Source organism: Triticum aestivum, chromosome 6B (genome assembly GCF_018294505.1).
Source record: "Triticum aestivum cultivar Chinese Spring chromosome 6B, IWGSC CS RefSeq v2.1, whole genome shotgun sequence".
Classification (NCBI taxonomy): Eukaryota; Viridiplantae; Streptophyta; class Magnoliopsida; order Poales; family Poaceae; genus Triticum; species Triticum aestivum.
In genome coordinates, this window is record NC_057810.1 from 105,805,037 (window position 1) to 105,831,690 (window position 26,654).

Here is a 26,654-nt window from a genome sequence, read left to right on the forward strand (position 1 = left end):
CAAATTTGATTATATTTCCAAATAAGAAATTTGATGATACTTTCAAATAATAAATTTGATGATATTTTTTCATATTCATATATATTTTCAAATAACAAAATTGATGATATTTTTTTAAAAATTATTTCTATTTTGATAAATTCTAATGGCGCACCGTGGCGGGGTGCGCCATTAGAGTGGTTGTACTTATGGCGCACTAGGGTTGCGTGCGCCATTAGATCCCTCTCCCCAGTTCACCTGTTCCCCTCTCGCTGTTGCCTCCCTCCCTCCCTCGCCAGATCCACTCGACCCAACCGTACGCCGCCGCTCCCTTGCTCCGCCCCCTCCGTCCGTCGCGCCTGCACGACGTCGGTGCCGCCGCCGCCGCTATGGTCTTGCGCTGCCCCTACGCCGCCGCCCCGACCCCCGCAGGAGTCCACCCCCGCCGCCCCCGCGCCCCCCGAACGGGATCGGCCGAGCGCGCGCCGCCCGCTCCTCTCCTCTCCTCCTCCCTCCGACGAGCGAGGGCCTCCTCTGTCCCCTGCAGCAGACGGCGAGCGCGGCCCCGATGTGCCCACCCGGCCTGCCCCTGCCATCCTCCGCCACCGGCCCCTGCTCTCCTTCAACCGCGGTGAGCGAGGACCCGGACGAGCTCGGACCCCGACCCCGACCCCTTCGCCGACCCTGACTCCGACCCCTCCGGCGACCAGGTACCTCTCCTCCTTCCTCCTGCCTCCCTCTCTCCACCATTCCCCATTCCTTCCAACCGATGCTCCAAAAGGAATTTCAAGACAGAAAGCACATGCTCCAAAATTTGGGTTCACGATTCAAATTGCACTGCATTTTTGTACTGCATTTTTTGTAACTATATAGGAGAATCAGAGTTCCTGCTACTTTTGTTTGTTTTCTTTTTGAAACTGTGCTATCTTTTCATTAGAGATGGGATGTTTCTACTTTCTAGCGGTGAACATGAGAAGGTTGTGTTAGTTGCTCAGCCTGGGATAGGAAAATAGACCGTTAACTTTCTGACATGGTAAAATAGATGAGGGCATTGTTCTCCAGGGAAGGTGCAATGGATGTGATTGAAGATTCCGTTCGGTTGTTCCATTAATGATGTCTAGGCAGAATGCTTAATAAGTTTCATCTTGCGGCAAACAACAAGAACTGCAGGACTGCCCTGTTGCTAGGTAGTAGTAGAGTACATGCGCTTGCAAGTTCCAACTAGTTGCTTCAGGGATTGAGTTAATTCATAGATGTTGACCTTCATCCAGTGGCATATAGATTGGAACAACTGAGTTATGTTTCTTGTTATTTTAGATTGTACTGTGGATTTGATTTATTATCTGCAAAGTGATAAATTTTGAATTTGAACTAATTCAGATTCTCCTATGAAGAAGGCCAGGCCTCGGAAATTGGTTAGTTTGAAGGCCAGGCCCCTTATAATGATGCTTTTCTCTAGAAAAAATGATCCTGGATTTTTTTATGTAATTCTTTGTGGTATTAAGATGGAAACCTGGGATACTATTTCTGTTAGGAGATGGTGTTATATTAAGATGCATATATTGTTATGTTAGGCAAATTGTATCATCTTGCCACTTAAGTCAGCCTTCCCTTTAAGCAGAAAATTCAGTTAGGAGCTACTGTTAGGAGATACTGTCAAAAACTTGAGCTACTGTCAAAAAATTCAGTTATGGCATCTAGAATTATGTCAGTTTTGTTTTGTAACTAGAAGACCAAAGTGTTAGGAATTCTGTCCAAACTGTAGTTTTCAGTATTCTGTCCAAACTGAAAACTGTTAAAAAGCATGATGTTTCTTGGATTTCTGTAATGATGATGATGATGGAACACATGGTCTTGGATTTCTGTAATGATGATGGAACATTATAAAGCATTGTACTCCAGTGTGTATGAAGGATACACAAAATTTAGCAACTTCTTTGATTTTATAAAGTTGTTCTTATATGGGTGAAACTTCACTTGTTTTTAGGCTAGTGCAGGGTGTTGCTTTATTGTGATGCCTCTGAATTACTTGTGATCACATTGAGAAAGACTTGCTAGTTTGTTGGGTTTTGTCTCCGACCATTGTGTCGTGATGAATTTGCAGGTACCCCGAGAGGCCCTTGAGTTTGCCGGAATGTCGATTAACTTCCGTTCCGGCAAATTCGGGCACTCCATATGTCCTATTTTCAGCAAAGGTCATGCTGAAATTTTCCGTGAATTTTAGCATGACTTTGCTAAAAATAGGACATGGACATATGGGGTACTTGCGACTAATGCGTGTTATCATGCATGGGTACTAATTGGTCTCTTCTGCTGCTTATCAGAGATGGCGGGAAGCAGCCACCGCCGATCTGCGACACCGCAGTACGAGTTGCATGCTTCCGAGTTCTTCACTATCATACTTGAGGCTTCAGTATCATCCATGACGCTGGTATATAAAACGAGAGATCTCCCCTTCACCCATCTCATTATGATATCTGTTGTTTGCTACATCACTCATTTTCCCAAACTGCAGAGGCTGCCTGACAGTTTTATGAACATGCTGATGGGTGAAGATCCGCCAAATAATGTGAAGCTGCGACAGGCCGGCAGCGGGTTTCGCAGGCAGTGGGATGTGCAGTTGGCGATCAAGAAGGGCCACATGTACTTGTCTCATGGGTCGGAGAAGTTCTACCATGCCTATGACCTGCAGCTGGGGTACTTCCTTGTCTTCAGGTACGACGACGACGCCAACATGCTCATCGTGAAGGTGTACAACAAGACTATGTGTCGCATGCGCTACGCTGCCGATGATGATGCCGGTATGTACGTTCTGCCTCTTCTTATTCCTCCACATTTGGCTTTGTCTCACATTGATTGTTAACGGTCATTGTTGCATTTTGGACAGGTAGGAGCAGCAGCAGCGACACTGGCTACAGCCAAAGCAGCAGCGACTATGGCTGTAGCGAAAACAGCAGCGATTCTGGCTATAGCGAAAGCAGCAGCGATTCTGGCACCAGCATAGACAACAGGAAGGATGATCCGGACTGGAGTGCGGGAGAAGAGGAGCAGAGTGAGGATGAGGAGCTGCATGATGACGATGGGCATTAGGCTGAGTATGACCTAGCGCTGGTGGTGGCTGACCAAGGGCAAGAGATGGTGGTGGCTGACCATGGGCAAGAGATGGAGGTGGCTGAGGATGACCTAGCGATGGTCGTGCCTGAAGGTGGCCTCGCGATGGTGGTGGTGCCTGACAATGACCACGCACCGGTGGTGGCGCCGGCGATCCCACAGCTGGGCGACATGACCACGCCAATTGTGGTAGAAGACTACATCCCACTACCTCCACTGCCTCCACCGCCTCGCCGCTCTAGGTGCATCAGGGAGATGAAGGAGAAGAAGGAGAAGAACTTCCTACTTTGTCAGGTATGTCAGATCTCCTATAGGTTAGCTATCCAAAATGATATATATATATATATATATATACTTAGTTACCTATGTTATCTCTAATATGCTTAGTTTCCTATAGGTTAGCTTCATTTTACCTAAGTTGGCTCTAATATACTAACTTAGAGCTTATATGCTTAGTTTCCTATAGGTTAGCTCCGAAATAACTTATGTTAGCACAAAATGATCAAGTTTACATAATAAGCTTATAGTCTTTTTCTTATTCTTCTTATTTTCCAAAATGACATAGGTTAGCTTCATTTTACCTAAGTTGGCTCTAATATACTAACTTAGACCTTATATGCTTAGTTTCCTATAGGTTAGCTCCAAAATAACTTATGTTAGCACAAAATGATCAATTTTACATAATAAGCTTATAGTCTTCTTCTTGTTCTTCTTCTTTTCCAAAACTCTTCTTATTCTTCTTCTAGTGTTCTTCCTCTTCTAGTATTCTTCTAGTCTTCTTCTTTTTCTTCTTCTAACTTCTTGTTTATCATTTTGCAGATTTGATTTAATTGACGGAAGCTTGCGTGGATGGAGTGCTTCTTTTCCATTTGTGTTTTTATTTTGTATCAATGTGAAACTTTTGTGAATTGATGGATAACGGTGTTGGATGAACAATGTGAAACTTTTGTAACGACGGAACTATGTGTTGGCTATGTATGTATATATGATGAAACTTGTGTGTTGGATATGATTGCTATATGGATGCTTGTTGTATATATATATATGTGTTGAATATCTCATATGTGAAATAGTGACCTGAGATTAAGAAGAAAAGAATTAAAAAAGTTGTTACTAATGGCGCAATACCATGTGCTGCGCTATAAGTATAGCAGATAATAGTGGCGCACTGTGGGCTATACTAATGGCGCACTATGTGGTGCGCCATTAGAACACTAGATACTAATGGCGCACATGTGGTGCGCCATTAGAATTTAATTCTAATGGCGTGATGCCAGTGGCGCACCAGTAGTGCGCCATTAGAAGGCAAATTCGGTGCGCCACTAGCATGCCTTTTCCTAGTAGTGAGCAGCCCGTGCTGAAACTGGCCCGTAATGAACAGTGTATTACTTTACACCCATTAACGACCTATGGTGAAACTGGCCCGTAACGAACAGTGTATCACTTTATACCTGTCGGGGGTTGGGTGCGACATATGCCAAAGGATGGCTTATCATGGTGGGGGCGAGTAGGACGTCGCCGGTGCCTGGAAACGGGATAAGGCGTAGACATGCACGCCGGCGAATCTTACCCAGCTTCAGGGCTCTCCGGGGAGATAACACCCCTACTGCTGCTCTGCGGGGTCTCCGCATGGTCACTATAGCAAGATGGCTATAATGGTGCTCCTAGAGCTGTATCGGGAGGCAGGAGAGAGCAAGGCTAGTTCTATCCTCCCTGTCTATGTATCTAACTCTATCAAGGGCCGAACCCTTTGCATGGGTGCCCCGGGGGGTTTATATAGGCCTACCCCCCGGGGGCACAATGGTAATCCGACTGGGCGTGGCCCCCAGCCGTCTGTCTCTCATGCTACCGTCATTCCCGCCGGCTTCTGGGGCCCGCCGACTGGTGGGTCCCGCGGACAGGCCGGACACTGTGCAGCGCTCCTGATGACGCAGGCTTGGTCATGGGGTTGTGGCAACAGTGCCGCCGTCTGTCAGGCGATCACTGTCGCCACTCCCCATCCAATCTGGTTTATGGCTTGTGGGGCCCTGGCGGGGAGACGGTCGACTCAGACGAGGCCGACTCCCACAGGGCCGTCTTCAGGCGCTCTGGCCGTCTTTGATTCACCCACTGATAGGTGGCCCTGCGATCTTCGGGCCGTACAGGCCGGCGTCGTGGGCACAGTGCATCGCGCACTGTGGCTGAGGTCAGGGTAGGCATGGCAACAGTGCCGCGCCTCGTCGGAGATCTCCCAGCGATACGGCTCGCTGTAGCCATGCCAGCCTCTCGTAGGCAAGGAGGGATGGCCACGTGGTGACCGTACCTCGCATCGGGCGTCGTGGAGCGTCATGGGCCGACTCCCATAGTCGGCACTCCCGGAGGTCGCCAACCGGGAGTCGGCTTGCTTCAAAGTCGTCATCTGGGACTCGGCTTCTCGGGAGATCGCCAGCTGGGACTCGGCCTCTCTGGAGGTCGCCAGCTGGGACTCGGCTGGAGGGGCGTGGCCTGCCCCGATGTCTTGAAAGATCCTGGGTCCCGGGTCAGCCTACCTGTGGCCCATTACTCCGACAGTAGTCCCCGAAGCTGGTGAAGCCCTACGGACGCCGCCTCGTGGGGCTTCAACAGTTTCAACCTTCCCAGCGCCGACTCTGAGACTCGGCTGCTGTCTTCTTTGGGCCGGCTTGCTGAAGTCGGACTCCATTCAGTGAGGGGCCACTGTCTGTAAGTCGTGGCGGGAAATCGGGCGGCGTATCAGATACGTCTCCTTGCTGCCATCGAGGCGGTCCTATCGTGCGGCACCATGTGGGGAGGATAGTCTGCCCACCCACGTGCGCAACGGGACGGGCTGCTAGGCGGGGCCCGCCACTACCGCGCCTCGGCTTCCGAGCGGATCCACTGCGGTCGCGAAGGGTTGGCTTCCCCCACGTTGTTACTGCGCGCAGTAACTTCGCGGGGTAAATCGTGGGCGGCGTGGGGCTCCGGGCGCAGTTAATCCCACGTCCGCCCCCTCGGCTCCTCAGCCCGTAGGGCTATAAATAGGCGGGGAGGAGCGGGGCGACACTGCACGCGCATCCTCTCCGCCGCCCTCCTGCCTTCTCTTCTTCCTCCGCCGCGAGCAAGAGCACCTTCTCTCGTCGACGATGAGTTCTTCCTCCGCCGCGCCCCCCGCCCCGCGCTCCGGCGTGTGGGACGGCTCGGACGTGGAGGCGGAGCATATCGAGTTCCTCCGCCGGACCCGTCTCCCCAGCACGGACCTGGTGCACGCCCGTCCCGCGCCGGCGGGGGAGATCCGGCCCGTGCCGGAGGAGGGCGAGCGGGTCGTCTTCCGCTCGCACCTCATGCGCGGGCTGGGGCTGCCAGCGAGCGGGTTCTTCCACTCGTTCCTGGAGTTCCATAATCTTCAGCCACACAACCTCACCCCAAATACGGTGGTGCTGCTCTTCGCCTTCGCCACTCTGTGCGAAGGCTACCTCAGCGTTCTCCCCACCCTCGAGTTGTGGGGAGAATTTTTCTCTTCGAAGCTCGGTACGCAGGCCGCCGGCACGCCAGCTCAGTGCGGCACCTACATCGCGGTGCGGCGCTCGACGGCCGACAACCCTTTCCCTCCTATCTCGCTGGTGAAGTCGGTGAAGATGTGGCAGCGCTCCTACTTCTACGTGAAGAACCTCTCCACCGACGGCGACTGGGTCAACTTACCGCCCTTCAACCCCGAGCCCCTGACTGGCAGTCTTGCCAGTTGGTCCCACCGGTCCAAGTCGCTGACTCCCTCCGGAGCCGCCGCCATGGCGCGACTCCGAGTTCTGCTACAGTCGGAGGGCCTCGTCGGGTCCGACCTTCTGGCCGCCTTCGTGGCGCGCCGAGTCCTCCCACTCCAGGGCCGGCTTCACCTCATCTGTCAGATGAGCGGCCGCCAGGACCCGAGCCGGCTATGCACCAAGGAGATGCCTCGCAGGGAGGTGGCAAACTTGGTGAACCACATCGCCCACTGCGAGTTCACGGAGGACTGGTAGTTCGGCAAGGAGCCGTACTCGCGCGACAACCCCCCTCCAGTGGTAAGTTGCATCTTTTCGTGGCTTGATCTTCTTTGTAGCCGACTTCGGCCTCTAATCATCATTGGTTCCTGCTGGGCAGAATCCCCTCATGGCGCCCGCAGCCGGCGCCATGAGAGAGCCCCGCGACTACGTCACGGACCGCGAGGACATCGACGTCGACGACCCCGACTTGCGGGCGGCGGCGCTGGAGGCCGACGCCGAAGGCGGCGGAGAAGGGGCAGACGGCGGCCTCAGGCCATCGGCCACCTTTGCCGACTGGCCCGAGGACGACGCCAACGTGGAAGTCGTCCCGCGCCACCAGGCGAGGGCCGGCCCCTCCGGCCAAGGCGGCGCGAAGTGGCGTCACGCTGGGCCGAGCGCGCCTGGCGGCAAGCATAAGAAGTTCAAGGGGGCGGCCGCCGCGACCATACGGGAGGAGGCAGCCGCGAAGACCAACCACTTCCGAAGGGAAGTGAGAAGGCCGCCGCTAGTTTCCGCCTAAGTCTTTACGCGCTTTTGTTTTCTCTGTTGGATCTTGTTCGAGTCTTCTTTGATTTTCCCTTCATTCTTCTCCAGAGCCCCCCTCTCCCTTGAGAGAGCCGCCGTCCCCTCTGTCATGGGGTCGGTAGAGACGTCCGCCAACACTCGGCGGGTCAATCCCGCTGCCGACCTTCGGGAGGCGATGGAACGGAACGCGCAAGAGAAGCGCGACCAGGAGGAGGCCGACCGCCTGGAGAAGGCGCAGGCCGAGAAGGCGGCCGCCAATGCCTAGAAAAAGCTGGAGGAGGCCGAAACCGCCGCCGCGACGAAGCGGCACGCTGAGGAGGTCGTGCGTCGCCGATCGGCGATGCTTGTCCCTCCGTTGTCGTCGGCGCCACTGGCTCCAGAGTTCACGGGGCAGACCGACAAGGTTGGCACCGAGAACCCCCTCGTGGAGGAAGGCGGCGATGCTTCGGGCTTGGACACCCTTGCGCCGCCTCCGCCGCCTCCACCACAGTCTGGGAGGCCGCACGGCAAGCAGCCGGTGGGCCCGTTGGGTCCGCCCATCACGGACGAGGCCGAGGCGCGGCTTCTTCTTCAAGTCGCCGCGCCGACGCGTCGCCGGCTTGAGAGGACGACCTCGGCGCTGCGAGCTCGGGAGACGGGCGCCGCCAGCTCGGCGAGTCTGGACGTCGAGGCCTCTAGTGCCGCGCCCACCGGGTGGTTGCACGGAGGCGGCACCGGCCCACTGAACCAAGCCCTCCTGGACGTCCAGGCGAAGCTGCGCGCGGAGAGCGACACCCTCCAACTCTACACCAGAGCGCATCTGGCCGTGCGGACATCCGTCCGGGTATGTTTCCTTCTTCTTTTTTGATTTCTGTCTTTCTCTGTGGGGGCGCGCCAGCGCACCCACTGGGTGTAGTCCCCGAGTTCCGGGCCGGCTGCTGAGCAGGCGGTTCGGAACTCCCTCTGGCGAGCTCCGAATACTAACTTTTGCCTTTGTCAGCTTTTTGTAGGAATATCACAACCTCCGCGCCACTGCCTTCAACCGCAATGTCGAGGAGCTGAACAAGCGGTCCGCCGACTTGGTGGAAAGCCGAGGTGAGCTCTTTCTCTTCCTTCTTCGCGGGGGCGCGCTGGCGCACCCGCGGGCTATAGTCCCCGAGATTCTAATTTATTGATGACTTTCTTATCTCCTTCGTGGGGGCGCGCTGGCGCGCCCGCGGGCTGTAGTCCCCGAGATTCGGGCCGACTGCTGAGCAGTCGGGCCGGATCTCCCGGCGATCTGATTTACTGATGACTTTCTCATCTCTTTCTTCGTTCTTCAGGCGCCAACGCCGCCCTCCAGGAGCAGTTGGGCGAGGCCAACACTGCTCGGCGTGCGAAGGAAGAGGAGTGCGACAGGCTCGCCAAGGAGCGTGATCTGCTGGCGACGCAGCTGGCCGAGCAGAAGGAGCTGCTCCAGAAAGCGCAAGACGACGCCAAGTCGCGGGAGGCCGCCCTCATGGCCGAGTTCGAGGTCGAACGCTCCGCCTAGACTGATCGGGAGGCGATGCTGACCTTCGGCTACCACGATCTCGAGGACATCGTTGATGGTAAGTCTCTTTCGCTTCTTTGGTCTTCCGACTTCGTGCCAGGCTGATTTCTGATTTTCCGACTATCTTCTTTTTTGTCTTGGCAGACTTCTTTCTTGGTCATTCACAGGCCGTCCCTCTGGCCATCGAGGCGGCTCGGGAGGCGCGAAGGGCGAATGGTGAGGTGATTGCTGCCAACGCCCCCCGAACCATCCACGAGCAGCTCCTGAGCATCGGGGCTCGTCTTCGTCCGGCTCACCGGCTGCTGCGCCGTCTTTAGCGTGCCGGTGCCCAGGTGGTTGCCGCCATGTGGCCGAACGTGCCGGCTCTGCGCACCGCTAGTCGGACTGCCGACTGGCTGGAAGTCGCCGTCGGCCGCCTTGAGGCTTGGAAGGGCTCCTCGGCCCGGGCCGGAGCATGCCGGGCCTTGGAGTTCGTCAAGGCATGGTATCCGGGGCTAGACCTGGACCGCCTGGCCGCGTTTTGGTCAGAAGCCCAGGCCGAGCTGGAGGCCGTAGAAGGCACCCTTGTCGAGCGCGCGGCGGCCATCGCCGAGTACACGGACATCAGCGTCTTCGTGCCCGAGCGGACTGAAGTTGGCGAGGAAGCACCGCCGGACTGGTTCGGGATGAACCCGGAGTACGAGGAAGACTCGGCGGAGGTGATCGACTCCAGCGCCGAGGAGTAGGACGAGTCGGAGGACGGAGGTGAGGAGGAGGCGCCAGAAGACGCAGCAGGCGGCCAGCCTCAGCCTGACCGCGCCTCCAACAACGAGCCGCGCGGGGACAAGGCGACTGCCGCCGGAGGCGACCAGGCTGAGACCGCCCAGCCGACTGCCCCGGCATCCGACACCGCCGTCACCTCCGATCCTCCGGCCCCGGATGCCGCCTCCTAGACTGCTTCTGTTTATCTGTCTTCGGTAATCTTTTTGAAAGACTTGTTAGGTTCGAACAATTCCACCCGCGGGGTGTATCCTGAATTCTTATTCGGAGATTCGGCCGAGGGCCTATGTAAATATTTATCTAATTTCCGCCTTTCCTTGCTTATTGCTCCTTATACCTTTTCCTTTGCCACCTTCCTTCAGTTGCCTCCTTGCCGGCTGGGCAGCCGCTCTATGGACTGTCGCCAGGTCAAGTGCTTGGCTACTTCAGGAAGGCAAGTACTTAGCCATTTAGAGTTTTTTTAGCAAGTCGCTGGAAGGCGACAGGCCGACTATCCAAGAGTCGGCTGTCTTTGATAAAAGCTTAAGACGGCAAGCCGACTACTCATGAGTCGGCTCTGTAGGGGGAGGCTGGTAGCCGGTTTGAGCTATGCGTAAGCTTTTAGGTCCTTAGCCATTTTTTCATGTACGCGCTCGTTCTTGCTTGTTCTCTGCCTACCGGCAGTCGCTCTGCGAACTGCGGCTTTCGACAGGAGACAGCTTGAGCGCAACACATTACTTGTCTGACTGCAATAAGCTTTTCATAGCGCAAGACGGCGAGTCCCCGGGCCGACTAGTCGGACCCGGTGCCAGACGGTATGATAAAAAACTGTAGCATGTTCGGAAGCGTGAATCTTTATCATACAGATAACAAAAAAGCAGTCCCCGAGCTCGTCTCGGGGGGCCTAAGGTCTTTAGTACTTTAATACAAAAGAGGGTAGTGCGATACATACTGCATCAACTGTAAAATCTTCGAAGAAGATTTGCGTTCCACGGGCGCTCTGTTTCTTTGCCGGAGTCGTCCCTCTTGCGCGCTCGAGGCTTCTGAGCATCGATCAAATAGTAGGCGTCGTTCCCTAGCACCTTGCTGATGATGAAGGGACCCTCCCAAGGTGCGGACAACTTGTGCTGGCCGGCTGTTCTCTGGATCAGCCGGAGCACAAGGTCGCCCTCTTGGAATGATCTCGGCTTGACCTTGCGGTTGTAATATCGGCGCAGACTCTGCTGGTAGATGCTGGACCAACTGAGTGCCAACAGTCGGCCCTCTTCCAGCAGGTCGACGTCGTCTTGGCGTGCTTCTTCAGCTTCCTCTTTGGTGTACATGGTGACTCGTGGAGAGTCGAACTCTATGTCCGTCGGGATGACGGCTTTGGCACCATAGACGAGGAAGAAAGGCGTGAAGCCGGTTGAATTGTTTGGAGTCGTGCGCAGACTCTAGAGGACGGCTGGCAGCTCCTCGACCCAACAGCCGGCCGAACGCTCGAGTGGTTCGACCAATCGAGGCTTGATGCCGGAAAGGATGAGGCCATTGGCTCGTTCCACCTAGCCGTTTGACTGCGGATGGCCAACGGACGCTAAGTCCAGTCGGATGCCCTGCGTTGCGCAGAAACGAGCCAAGGCGCCCTTGGCAAAGTTTGTGCTGTTGTCGGTGATGATGATGTGCGGTACGCCATACCGCACCGTGATGTCGGCGATGAAGGTTACTGCAGTCGGCCCGTTCAACTTCTTGATGGGCTTTGCTTCCACCCACTTGGTGAAGTTGTCCACCGCGACAAGCAGGTGAGTTATGCCGCCTCGGGCCGTCTTGAATGGTCCTACCATGTCCAGGCCCCAAACTGCGAAGGGCCAGGCGATGGGGATTGTCTTCAGCGCGGAAGCCGGCTGAAGTGGTTTGGAGCGGAACATCTGGCACCCCTTGCATTTTTGAACTAGCTCTTTAGCTTCTTCCAGGGCAGTCGGCCAAAAGAAGCCGTGCCGAAAGGCTTTGGCGACGAGTGCCCTTGAAGCCGCATGGTGGCCGCACTCGCCCTGATGGATGTCTCTGAGAATTGCTTGGCCTTGTTCTGATTCTACGCAGCGCTTGGTAGACACCAGTGACACTGCGCCTGACCAGCTCTCTGTTGACTATGGTGTACGCTGCCGCTCGGCGCTGCACTTGCCGAGCCAGGATCTCATCTGTTGGCAACTCTTTGTTCACTAGAAATTTTAGGATGGGCTGCGCCCATGAAGGTGCTGCTATCTCTTCAACCGCTACCACAGCGACTTGGACAAGGGTGGCTGGGCTAGGAGGCGGCGGGCTGGAGTCTGCAGCTGTTTGCTGGATTGACGGAGTCTCTGGGCCGATTGGCGCAGTCCCCGGGCCGGGTTCTAAAGTCCCCGGGCCGGGCTCTGAAGTCCCCGGGCCGGTTTCAACTGTGGTTTTCTTGAGGTCGCCTGCTGGGGCTTTGGAGTCGGATCCGACTATTTTTGGCAGAGCCGGCACGAAGATGGAGTCTGACTCTGGTGAAGGCTTGATAGACGGCTTGAGGAGGCGCTGAAGGGCGACGCCGGAAGGTATCGCTTGGCGAGTGGAACCGACTCGTGCCAAGGCATCTTCTTGATCATTGTCATTTCTTGGCACGTGAAGGAATTCGCACCCCTCGAAGTATCCGCTGAGTTGCTGCACCAGGAAGCGGTAGCTCGCCATGTTTACGTCTTTGGCGTCCCAGTCGCCGGATGATTGCTGAACCACTAAGTCGGAGTCGCCATAACACAGGATCCGGCGTATGCCGAGTTCTTTGGCAAGCCGGAGCCCATGAATGAGCGCCTCATATTCGGCGACGTTGTTGGAGGCGGCGAAGTGGATTTGCAGCACGTACTTGAGCTTGTCGCCCTTAGGGGAGGTGAGGACGACGCCGGCTCCAAGGCCGGTGCGCATCTTGGAGCCGTCGAAATGCATCCACCAATGAGTGGAGTCAGGCGCCGGCGGCAGGTACTGGGTCTCGGCCCAGTCGACGAGGAAGTCGGCCAGCGCCTGCGACTTGATGGCGGTGCAGGGCTGGTAGTAGATGGTGTAAGGAGCTAGATCTATAGCCATTTGGCCAAGTCGGCCGGAGGCGTCTCGGCTTCCAATGATCTCGGCGAGTGGAGCGGTGCAAACCACAGTGATTGGATGCTCTTGAAAGTAAGGCTTCAGCTTCTTGGCGGCAAAATGCACGCCGTAGCACATCTTCTGGTAGTGAGGGTAATTCTGCTTGGAGGTCGACAGTACCTCGCTCAGGTAATATACGGGTCTCTGGATAGGGAGCGCCTTGCCTTCCTCCTTGCGCTCAACTACAATGACTGTGCTGACTACACGGCTGGTGGCGGCGATGTACAAGAGCATGGGCTCTTTGGGAGTCGGAGCCGCCAACACGGGGGGAGTAGTCAACATCTTCTTCAGTTGGAGAAATGCCTCATCCGCCTTGTGGTTCCACTCAAAAAAGGTGGTCTTCTTCATCAGTTGATACAAGGGCAGAGCTTTCTCGCCCAGCCGACTGATAAATCGGCTGATGGACGCCAGGCAGCCGGTGAACTTCTGCACATCCAACAGTCAGCCGGGTACCTCCATTCTCTCAATGGCCTTGATCTTTACGGGGTTGCACTCTATGCCGCTTTCGGAGACCAGGAAGCCAAGGAGCTGGCCGGCTGGTACTCCGAAAATGCACTTCTCGGGGTTGAGCTTGATCCGGAATCGGCGCAGATTTTCAAAGGTCTCTTTGAGGTCTTCCAGCAGCGTCCCACGTTTTTCCGTCTTCACCACCACATCATCCACATAGACATGGGCGTTCCTGCCGAGTTGCTTGAGGAGGCACTTCTGCATGCAACGCTGAAATGTGGCGCCGGCATTCCTCAAGCCGAACGTCATTGTCAGGTAGCAGAAGGCTCCAAATGGTGTGATGAATGCGGTCTTCAGTCTGTCCGCTGGATTCAGCTTGATCTGGTGGTATCCTGAATATGCGTCTAGGAAACTCAGCAGCTCGCATCCGGCTGTGGAGTCTATCACCTGATCAATCCTTGGCAGAGCAAACGGGTCCTTTGGGCAGGCTTTGTTTAGGCTTGTGTAGTCGATGCACATCCACCACTGCTTGTTCTTCTTCAGCACCAAAACCGGGTTTGCCAGCCACTCTGGAAAAAACACTTCCATGATGAAACCGGCTGCCACGAGCCGGGCTATCTCTTCTCCAACAACTCTTCTTTTCTCTTCTGACAGGCGGCGCAAGGGCTGCCTGACGGGCTTCATATCTGGCCTGACGTGTAGCTTGTGCTCGGCGAATTCCGTCGGTACACCCGGCATGTCCTTGGGTGACCATGCAAAGATGTCCCGATTCTCACGGAGGAAATCGACGAGCTCGCCTTCCTATTTGCTGTCAAGGCCTGTGCCCATGACAGCATACCTTTCTGGGTGCTCCGGTTCCAAGGGTATCTTCTTGGTCTCTTTGGCCGGCTTGAATGATCCTTCTGCCTCCGACTCCTTGGGGTCGGGCGACATGTTTGGCTGCTTCCCGACCATCGCCACGACTCGGTCAAGGATCCGCTTCTCGACTGCGATCACCAAGGACTCGGCCAGCCGACTGCTCTCGGCCGCGCAGGCGGATGACTTCTTGTAGTCGCCGGCTACGGTCAGAATCCCCTTGGAACTCGGCATCATCATCTTGAGGTAGGCGTAGTGGGGAACCACCATGAATTTGGCCAGGGCAGGTCGGCCAAGCAGAGCGTGGTACGGGCTCTCCAAGTCCACCACCTCGAACCAGACCGGCTCTCGGCGGAAGTGATCTTTGTCTCCGAAGAGGACGTCTATCAGGATCTTGCCAATCGGTGAACAGGAAAGGCCGGGTACAATTCCATGGAACACGGTGCGGCTGCTCTGCAGCTGTCTTCGCTTGATTCCTAGCTTCTCCATGGTATCCTTGTACAGGATGTTTATGTTGCTACCTCCATCTATCAGGATCCACGAAAAACGGGCGGCCCGCCTATCAGTAGCCAAGGTCGCTCCTAAGACCAGGGCATAAGAGCCTAGACTCGGCATCACCTGTGGGTGATCCGCCCGACTCCAGCTGATAGGCCTCTCGGACCAATGCATGAACTCTGGAGCATCTATTGCTACTGCATTTACTTCTTGTTGCTGTTGGCGCCTGCTGCGCCGGTCATCTGCCACACTGGTGAATACTATGTAGGCTCCATGCTCGTCTGGGAACTCGTCTTGTACTACGCCGACTGGCCGAGCCGCCGGCTGCTGGGGCCGCGGTGGGGGCGGCGGCCCAGCAGGCGGCGGAGGAGTGAGGCCGTCTCCCTGGCGATTCTGGCGAGCCAGTGCCACTTTCTGGTGGTGTGGTTTGACGGTTTTGCGCCGCTGTGGAACTTGCAAGGACCATCCAAAGTCTGCTCATAGGAGAAGGCTGGCAACCAATTGGATTTGCCGCCCTTCTGCCGCTTGGCCGGAGGCTGCCCCTCCGGCTGCTGATCTTCTACTGCTGCGACCTGCGACTATTGGAAATCGGCTGCTGGGCCTTGCGCTTGTTGTCGTTCAGTTGCTGTCGCCGACTGGTGTCTCCAGCCGGAGTTCTGGGAGCCTGGGGAGTCACTTTGCCAGTCGCGTTGACTTGAATCTCCGTCTTCATAGAAGAGTCGGCCGTGGCGTACTTGTCTGCTATGACTAGCAGTTCGTCGAGGGTTTCTGGCTCGTCGCAGAGGAGCTTGTGCTTGAGGAGGGTGCCCTCTCGGCACCCGGCAGTGAAGTACTCGATAGCCTGCACCTCGTGCACGCCCTCGCAGGAGTTTCGAAGTTTGCCCCAGCATGTGAGGTAGTCGCGTGTTGATTCTTCAGGGCCTTGCACGCACAAGGAGGGCTGGCGCGGCTTGGGAGGACACTTGTACGTGCTTGTGAAGTTGCGGATGAAGGCTTCGGTGAAGTCGACCCAGCTATTGATGCTGCAGGGCTTCAGGCTGTTCAGCCATGTCCGGGCCATGCCCTGGAGCATGAGAGGAACATACTTCACAGCAACTCGCTTGTTGCCGTTTGCTATGTTGACGGCAGTGGAGTAGTCTATTAGCCAGTCTTCCGGCTTCACGGAGCCGGTGTATTTGGGTGTGTCTCGGGGGAGCGTGAACCCTTTGGGGAAGGGCTCGTCTCTGATACGGGGTCCAAAGCAAGGCGGACCCAGCTTGTCTTCTACTTCCAGCGCCAGGGATCAGTGGAGTCGGTCGATCCAATGGCGGGCGTCATTCTCTCTGACTCCCTCTCGGCGGCCAAGGCGACCTTCGAGAGTCGGATGCTCAAAAGGCGGTGGGGAAACTCGCCGTTCTCTTCTGGGCGGGGGAGGCAGATAATCGTCCCGCCGCTCTACTGCTCTTGGGCGGCCGTCTTGGTCGCGCTCGATGGTGATATGAGTCCGACTATGACTGGCAGCCGGATTCTTCTCTTTCCTTCCGCGGACTCCGCCAGTCAGCGTCTGGGAGGTCGTGCCTTGATCTCGGCGGGGAGGCAAGTCGTCGTTCAGCTGTTGCAATGCATCCGCGCGGCTGCAGGCCGCGTTTTGTGCAGCAACCGCCTCAAGGAGCTGCCGGACTCGCTCCGTCATCACACGGCGCTCTTCTCCCTCGAAGTTCTTCAGCTCGTCAGTCGCCGCTTGGGCGGCGCGGATATTCTCCGCTGGGGTGGCATACATGGTGTGTTTCGCCCCGAGCAAGTCGGCGATGGCTGCGCCGCGCTGTCGGACCGCACCCAGATGGCTCGGCCCAGTCGGAGCCAGCGAGCCGCCTACGGCACGATCCATCTCGCACTGGTATGCCTCTGACAAGCGCCTCATGCTTGCTAGCTTCTTGGCGCCTTCGATGATTTGAAGGCGGCGCGTCTCCGGCGTCTCGGCGTCCGCGTCCTCTGGGATGGGCGCAGTTAGGTCTTGCAGGGCCGCTGGCAGCGGGTCCTGGGCTTCTTCGCCGGAGTGCTCGCCGTGGCTAATGACGAGCACCTCTGTGACGGCGCTTCCACCGCTCTCCTCGCACGGAAGCGGTTCATCGTAGACCACCACGTTGGAGGGGAAGATGTCAAGCAACACAGCGTCGGAGTCGACCAGCATCGGGTCGGTGGAGCCCACGGACTCCAAATCTACGGCAGGCTCGCCGGCGACGTGGAGTTGGTCGAGGAGACTCGCGAGAAGGCTGTCGGGGCCATTTGTGCCCGCGTCGGATGCGGGTTCGTCGGAGAGGTGCACCTCGCCGATAAGCTCGGCGAGGCCGCTCCCGGCGCAGGCGGCCTCAGTGCCGCGCAGCGTGTCAATGCAGACTCCGTCTGGCGAGCCTGGCTGGCTGCGCTCGCCAGGGAGGAAGAGGGTTCCCGTCCAGAACAGATCTCCGGACGACGGTGCACCTTGCCACACGGTGGGCGCCAAATGTCGGGGGTTGGGTGCGACATATGCCAAAGGATGGCTTATCATGGTGGGGGCGAGTAGGACGTCGCCGGTGCCTGGAAACGGGATAAGGCGTAGACATGCACGCCGGCGAATCTTACCCAGCTTCGGGGCTCTCCGGGGAGATAACACCCCTACTGCTGCTCTGCGGGGTCTCCGCATGGTCACTATAGCAAGATGGCTATAATGGTGCTCCTAGAGCTGTATCGGAAGGCAGGAGAGAGCAAGGCTAGTTCTCTCCTCCCTGTCTATGTATCTAACTCTATCAAGGGCCGAACCCTTTGCATGGGTGCCCCGGTGGTTTATATAGGCCTACCCCTCGGGGGCACAATGGTAATCTGACTGGGCATGGCCCCCAGCCGTCTGTCTCTCATGCTACCGTCATTCCCGCCGACTGGTGGGTCCCGCGGACAGGCCGGACACTGTGCAGCGCTCCTGATGACGCAGGCTTGGTCATGGGGTCGTGGCAACAGTGCCGCCGTCTGTCAGGCGATCACTGTCGCCACTCCCCATCCAATCTGGTTTATGGCTTGTGGGGCCCTGGCGGGGAGACGGCCGACTCAATGGAGGCCGACTCCCACAGGGCCGTCTTCAGGCGCTCTGGCCATCTTTGATTCACCCACTGACAGGTGGCCCTGCGATCTTCGGGCCATACAGGCCGGCGTCGTGGGCACAGTGCATCGCGCACTGTGGCTGAGGTTAGGGCAGGCATGGCAACAGTGTCGCGCCTCGCCGGAGATCTCCCAACGATACGGCTCGCTGTAGCCATGCCAGCCTCTCGTAGGCAAGGAGGGACGGCCACGTCGTGACCGTACCTCGCATCGGGCGTCGTGGAGCGTCATGGGCCGACTCCCATTGTCGGCACTCCCGGAGGTCGCCAGCCAGGAGTCGGCTTGCTTCAAAGTCGTCATCTGGGACTCGGCTTCTCGGGAGATCGCCACCTGGGACTCAGCCTCTCTGGAGGTTGCCAGCTGGGACTCGGCTGGAGGGGCCTGGCCTACCCCGATGTCTTGAAAGATCCTGGGTCCCGGGTCAGCCTACCCGTGGCCCATTACTCCGACAATACCCATTAACGGCCCGTTATTTCGTTGGGCCGTTTCCATCCCAAGTTAACTTTCGGCCTTCTGAGGGTCCATTTATTCTTGGGCTCATTTGCAGCATTCGGTTACTTATGGCCCGTCACTTTCATTTTCTGCTTGTGGGCCAAATTCAGCCCGTCATTATAGTCGGCCCGTTTGTGGACCGCTAGTCTGTTGGGCCATTTTTATAGCATCACAAAATACTGCCTATTAAAGGCCAGTTATGGTCAGCCCGTAAAACGTACGATTTGCACTAAAGGCCCGTCTACGGCCCATTAAAGGCCCGTACAAGACCCATAAATGAGTCGGCGGCCCATGGATCCTACGAGACGTAGAAGGCCCATGGATCCTACGAGACGTGGAAGGCCCATGGATCCTACGAGACATAGAAGGCCCATGGATCCGATGGCCCGTACATGGCCCATGGATCCGACGGCCCGCTAAGGGCCATGGTCGGGCGAGTTGGCCCCCGTTTGAACGATATAGCATATTCAAAGAATTATCCTACTCAATACTATCACCTCTAAGAAGCATACACTATACAACAAAGAGATCAAGGCATAGAAAGGTAGAATAATCCTACACTATACAATAAAGAAATTACAGCTGATTATACCCACTGGGCATTATGGTTCGGCACAAGTGATAATAAAGCATACACAAACAGCAAATTACATACACTGGGCAAATACAGCTCATACATCATGGACGCACATCAACTTAACTCCATTTGAACTATAATTTGTTCACAAAATAGGATTGGCCGGATTCAGATAGCACAAATTTCAGTCTGCAAAATCTCCAATCCTTCATGGTTACCTCAGTGTCTTTTTTCTTTTTTTTTTGACTCCTGCATCTAATACCTGCATGTCCAGTCTCAACTTGTTGATTATACGTTGACAATCATGTACACATTGTCTTGCCACCTCTAGTTGATGCTCGAGAACATCAGCACATTCCAATTCCAATCCATAATCATTCGGTAACGGTCGTGCCACACTGCTCGTAGATCTTTGTGTTGATGTCACTTCATCCTGAAATGTTTCTCTAAGTACACATGACTAGGGCAAAAATATAGTTACAACAGTGAAGCGAACAAGACACTATATTGTACTTGTTGGGGAACGTAGTAATTTCAAAAAAATTCCTACGCACACGCAAGATCATGGTGATGGCATAGCAACGAGAGGGGAGAGTGTTCGTCCATGTACCCTCATAGACCGTAAGCGGAAGCGTTATCACAACACGGTTGATGTAGTCGTACGTCTTCACGATCCGACCGATCCAAGCACCGAACGTACGGGGCCTCCGAGTTCAGCACACGTTCAGCTCGATGACGATCTCCGGCCTTCGATCTAGCCGAGCTCCGGAGATGAGTTCCGTCAGCACGACGGCGTGGTGACGATGTTGATGCTCTACCGGCGCAGGGCTTCGCCTAAGCTTCGCGACGATATGAGCGAGGTGGAATATGGTGGAGGGGGGCACCGCACACGGCTAATGAATGATCCGTAGATCAACTTGTGTGTCTATGGGGTGCCCCCTGCCCCCGTATATAAAGGGGGAGAGGAGGAGGGGGCCGGCCTAAGGGGAGGCGCGCCCTAGGAGGGGGAAACCTACTCCAAGTAGGTTTCCCCCCTCCCTTTCCTATTCCAAGAAGGAGGGGGAAGGAAGGAGTGGGAGAGGGGGAAGGAAAGGGGGGCGCCGCCCCCCCTTTCCTTGTCCTATTCGGACTCAAGGGGAGGGGGCGCGGCACTTGCCCTGGCCGGCCCCTCTCTCTCTCCAATAGGGCCCATCAAGGCCCATTACTTCCCGGGGGGGTTCCGGTAACCCTCCGGTACTCCGGTTTTTCTCCGAAAACATCTGGAACACTTCCGGTGTCCGAATGTGGTCATCCAATATATCAATATTTATGTCTCGACCATTTCGAGACTCCTCATCATGTCCGTGATCACATCCGGGACTCCGAACAAACTTCGGTACATCAAAACTTATAAACTCATAATAAAACTGTCATCGTAACGTTAAGCGTGCGGACCCTACGGGTTCGAGAACTATGTAGACATGACCTAGAACCATTCTCGGTCAATAACCAATAGCGGGACCTGGATGCCCATATTGGTTCCTACATATTCTACGAAGATCTTTATTGGTCAAACCGCATAACAACATACGTTGTTCCCTTTGTCATCGGTATGTTACTTGCCCGAGATTTGATCGTCGGTATCCAATACCTAGTTCAATCTCGTTACCGGTAAGTCTCTTTACTCGTTCTGTAATACATCATCTCATAACTAACTCATTAGTTACATTGCTTGCAAGGCTTAGGTGATGAGTATTATCGAGAGGGCCCAAAGATACCTCTCCGACAATCTCGAATTATGCCAACTCAACATGTACCTTCGGAAACACCTGTAGAGCACCTTCATAATCACCCAGTTACGTTGTGACGTTTGGTAGCACACAAAGTGTTCTTCCGGTAAACGGGAGTTGCACAATCTCATAGTTGTAGGAACTTTGTATAAGTCATGAAGAAAGCAATAGCAGTATACTAAACGATCAAGTGCTAGGCTAACGGAATGGGTCATGTCAATCACATCATTCTCCTAATGATGTGATCTCACTAATCAAATGACAACACATGTCTATGGTTAGGAAACATAACCATCTTTTATTAATGAGGTAGTCAAGTAGAGGCATACTAGTGACTTATATGTTTGTCTATGTATTCACACATGTATCATGTTTCCGGTTAATACAATTCTAGCATGAATAATAAACATTTATCATGATATGAGGAAATAAATAATAACTTTATTATTGCCTCTAGGGCATATTTCCTTCAGTCTCCCACTTGCACTAGAGTCAATAATCTAGATTACATAGTAATGATTCTAACACCCATGGAGTCTTGGTGTTGATCATGTTTTGCTCGTGAGAGAGGCTTAGTCAACGGGTCTGCAACATTCAGATCCGTGTGTATCTTGCAAATCTCTATGTTTCCCACTTGGACTTGGTCCCGAATGGAATTGAAGCGTCTCTTGATGTGCTTGGTCCTCTCGTGAAATCTGGATTCCTTTGCCAAGGCAATTGCACCAGTATTGTCACAGAAGATCTTCATTGGTCCTGATGCACTAGGTATGACACCTAGATCGGAAATGAACTCCTTCATCCAGACTCCTTCATTTGCTTCTTCGGAAGCAGCTATGTATTCCACTTCACATGTAGATCCCGCCACGATGCTTTGTTTAGAACTGCACCAACTTACAGCTCCACCGTTTAATAAAAACACGTATCCGGTTTGTGATTTAGAATCATCCGGATCAGTGTCAAAGCTTGCATCGACGTAACCATTTACGACTAGCTCTTTGTCACCTCCATATACGAGAAACATATCCTTAGTCCTTTTCAGGTATTTAAGGATGTTCTTGACCGCTGTCCAGTGATCCACTCCTGGATTACTTTGGTACCTTCCTGCCAAGCTTATTGCTAAGCATACGTCAGGTCTGGTACACAACATTGCATACATGATAGAGCCTATGGCTGAAGCATAGGGAACATTTTTCATTTTCTCTCTATCTTCTGCTGTGGTCGGGCATTGAGTTTGACTCAACTTCACACCTTGTAGCACAGGCAAGAATCCTTTCTTTCCCTGATCCATTTTGAACTTTTTCAAAATTTTGTCAAGGTATGTGCTTTGTGAAAGTCCTATTAAGCGTCTTGATCTATCTCTATAGATCTTGATGCCTAATATGTAAGCAGCTTCACCGAGGTCTTTCATTGAAAAACTTTTATTCAAGTATCCCTTTATGCTATCCAGAAATTCTATATCATTTCCAATTAATAATATGTCATCTACATATAAAATTAGAAATGCTACAGAGCTCCCACTCACTTTCTTGTAAATACAGGCTTCTCCAAAAGTCTGTATAAAACCATATGCTTTGATCACACTATCAAAGCGTTTATTCCAACTCTGAGATGCTTGCACCAGTCCATAAATGGATCGCTGGAGCTTGCACACTTTGTTAGCGCCTTTTGGATCAACAAAACCTTCTGGCTGCATCATATACAGCTCTTCTTCTAGAAATCCATTCAAGAATGCAGTTTTGACATCCATTTGCCAATTTTCATAATCATGAAATGCAGCAATAGCTAACATGATTCGGACAGACTTAAGCATCGCTACGGGTCATCGTAGTCAACCCCTTGAACTTGTCGAAAACCTTTCGCAACAAGTCGAGCTTTATAGACAGTTATATTACCATTAGCGTCAGTCTTCTTCTTAAAGATCCATTTATTATCAATGGCTTGCCGATCATCGGGCAAGTCAACCAAAGTCCATACTTTGTTTTAATACATGGATCCCATCTCAGATTTCATGGCCTCTAGCCATTTTGCGGAATCTGGGATCATCATCGCTTCCTCATAGTTCGTAGGTTCATCATGGTCAAGTAACATGACTTCCATAATAGGATTACCATACCACTCTGGTGCGGATCTTACTCTGGTAGACCTACGAGGTTTAGTAGAAACTTGATCTGAAGATTCATGATCAATATCATTAGCTTCCTCACTAATTGGTGTAGTTGTCACAGGAACCGGTTCTTGTGATGAACTACTTTCCAATAAGGGAGTAGATACAGTTATCTCATCAAGTTCTACTTTCCTCCCACTCACTTCTTTCGAGAGAAACTCCTTCTCTAGAAAGGATCCATTCTTAGCAACAAATGTCTTGCCTTCGGATCTGTGATAGAAGGTGTACCCAACAGTCTCTTTTGGGTATCCTATGAAGACACATTTCTCCGATTTTGGTTCGAGCTTATCTGGTTGAGGTTTCTTCACATAAGCATCGCAGCCCCAAACTTTAAGAAACGACAACTTTGGTTTCTTGCCAAACCATAGTTCATAAGGTGTCGTCTCAACGGATTTTGATGGTGCCCTATTTAACGTGAATGCGGCCGTCTCTAAAGCATAACCCCAAAACGATAGCGCTAAATCAGTAAGAGACATCATAGATCGCACCATATCAAGTAAAGTACGATTACGACGTTCGGACACACCATTTCGTTGTGGTGTTTCGGGTGGCGTGAGTTGTGAAACTATTCCGCATTGCTTCAAATGTAAACCAAACTCGTAACTCAAATATTCTCCTCCACGATCAGATCATAGAAACTTTATTTTCTTGTTACGATGATTTTCTACTTCACTCTGAAATTCTTTGAACTTTTCAAATGTTTCAGACTTGTGTTTCATTAAGTAGATATACCCATATCTGCTCAAATCATCTGTGAAGGTGAGAAAATAACGATATCCGCCACGAGCCTCAACATTCATTGGACCACATACATTTGTATGTATGATTTCCAAATAATCTGTTGCTCTCTCCATAGTACCGGAGAACGGTGTTTTGGTCATCTTGCCCATGAGGCACGGTTCGCAAGTACCAAGTGATTCATAATCAAGTGATTCCAGAAGTCCATCAGTATGGAGTTTCTTCATGCGCTTTACACCGATATGACCTAAACAGCAGTGCCACAAATATGTTGCACTATCATTATCAACTCTGCATCTTTTGGCTTCAACATTATGAATATGTGTATCACTACTATCGAGATTCAATAAAAATAGACCACTCTTCAAGGGTGCATGACCATAAAAGGTATTACTCATATAAATAGAATAACCATTATTCTCTGATTTAAATGAATAACCGTCTCGCATCAAACAAGATCCAGATATAATGTTCATGCTCAACGCTGGCACCAAATAACAATTATTCAGGTCTAAAACTAATCCCGAAGGTAGATGTAGAGGTAGCGTGCCGACCGCGATCACATCGACTTTGGAACCGTTTCCCACGCGCATCGTCACCTCGTCCTTGGCCGGTGCTCGCTTATTCCGTAGTCCCTGTTTCGAGTTGCAAATATTAGCAACAGAACCAGTATCAAATACCCAGGTGCTACTACGAGCTCTAGTTAGGTACACATCAATAACATGTATATCACATATACCTTTGTTCACTTTGCCAACCTTCTTATCCGCCAAATACTTGGGGCAATTCCGCTTCCAGTGACCAGTCTGCTTGCAGTAGAAGCACTCAGTTTCAGGCTTAGGTCTAGACTTGGGTTTCTTCTCTTGAGCAGCAACTTGCTTGCCGTTCTTTTTGAAGTTCCCCTTCTTCTTCCCTTTACCCTTTTTCTTGAAACTAGTGGTCTTGTTGACCATCAACACTTGATGCTCCTTCTTGATTTCTACCTCCGCAGCTTTTAGCATTGCGAAGAGCTCGGGAATAGTCTTGTTCATCCCTTGCATATTATAGTTCATCACAAAGCTCTTGTAGCTTGGTGGCAGTGATTGGAGAATTCTTTCAATGACACTGTCATCAGGAAGATTAACTCCCAGTTGAATCAAGTGATTATTATACCCAGACATTCTGAGTATGTGTTCACTGACAGAACTATTCTCCTCCATCTTGCAGCTGTAGAACTTATTGGAGACTCCATATCTCTCAATCCGGGCATTTGCTTGAAATATTAACTTCAACTCCTGGAACATCTCATATGCTCCATGACGTTCAAAACGTCGTTGAAGACCCGGTTCTAAGCCGTAAAGCATGGCACACTGAACTATAGAGTAGTCATCAGCTTTGCTCTGCCAGACGTTCTAAACGTTGTCAGTTGCATCAGCAGCAGGCCTGGCACCCAGCGGTGCTTCCAGGACGTAACTTTTCTGTGCAGCAATGAGGATAATCCTCAGGTTACGGACCCGGTCTGTGTAATTGCTACCATCATCTTTCAACTTTGCTTTCTCAAGGAACGCATTAAAATTCAACGGAACAACAGCACGAGCCATCTATCTACAAACAAACATAGACAAGCAAGATACTATCAGGTACTAAGTTCATGATAAATTTAAGTTCAATTAACCATATTACTTAAGAACTCCCACTTAGACAGACATCTCTATAGTCATCTAAGTGATCACGTGATCCAAATCAACTAAACCATAACCGATCATCACGTGAGATGGAGTAGTTTTCAATGGTGAACATCATTATGTTGATCATATCTACTATATGATTCACGCTCGACCTTTCGGTCTCCGTGTTCCGAGGCCATATCTGCATATGCTAGGCTCGTCAAGTTTAACCTGAGTATTCCGCGTGTGCAAAACTGGCTTGCACCCGTTGTAGATGGACGTAGAGCTTATCACACCCGATCATCACGTGGTGTCTGGGTACGATGAACTTTGGCAACGGTGCATACTCAGGGAGAACACTTCTTGATAATTTTAGTGAGAGATCATCTTAAAATGCTACCGTCAATCAAAGCAGGATAAGATGCATAAAGGATAAACATCACATGCAATCAATATAAGTGATATGATATGGCCATCATCATCTTGTTCTTGTGATCTCCATCTCCGAAGCACCGTCGTGATCACCATCGTCACCGGCGCGACACCTTGATCTCCATCATAGCATCATTGTCGTTACGCCATCTATTGCTTCTACGACTATAGCTACCGCTTAGTGATAAAGTAAAGCAATTACAGGGCGTTTGCATTTCATACAATAAAGCGACAACCATATGGCTCCTGCCAGTTGCCAATAACTTCAGTTACAAAACATGATCATCTCATACAATAAAATATAGCATCATGTCTTGACCATATCACATCACAACATGCCCTGCAAAAACAAGTTAGACGTCCTCTACTTTGTTGTTGCAAATTTTACGTGGCTGCTACGGGTTTAGCAAGAACCGTTCTTACCTATGCATAAAAACCACAACGATAGTTCGTCAAGTTGGTGTTGTTTTAACCTTCGCAAGGACCGGGCATAGCCACACTCGATTCAGCTAAAGTGAGAGAGACAGACACCCGCCAGCCACCTTTAAGCACGAGTGCTCGTAACGGTGAAACCAGTCTCGCGTAAGCGTACGTGTAATGCCGGTCCGGGCCGCTTCATCTCACAATACCGCCGAACCAAAGTATGACATGCTGGTAAGCAGTATGAGTTGTATCGCCCACAACTCACTTGTGTTCTACTCGTGCATATAACATCAACGCATAAAAACTAGGCTCGGATGCCACTGTTGGGGAATGTAGTAATTTCAAAAAAATTCCTACGCACACGCAAGATCATGGTGATGGCATAGCAACGAGAGGGGAGAGTGTTCGTCCACGTACCCTCGTAGACCGTAACCGGAAGCGTTATCACAACGCGGTTGATGTAGTCGTACGTCTTCACGACCCGACCGATCCAAACACCGAACGTACGGGGCCTCCGAGTT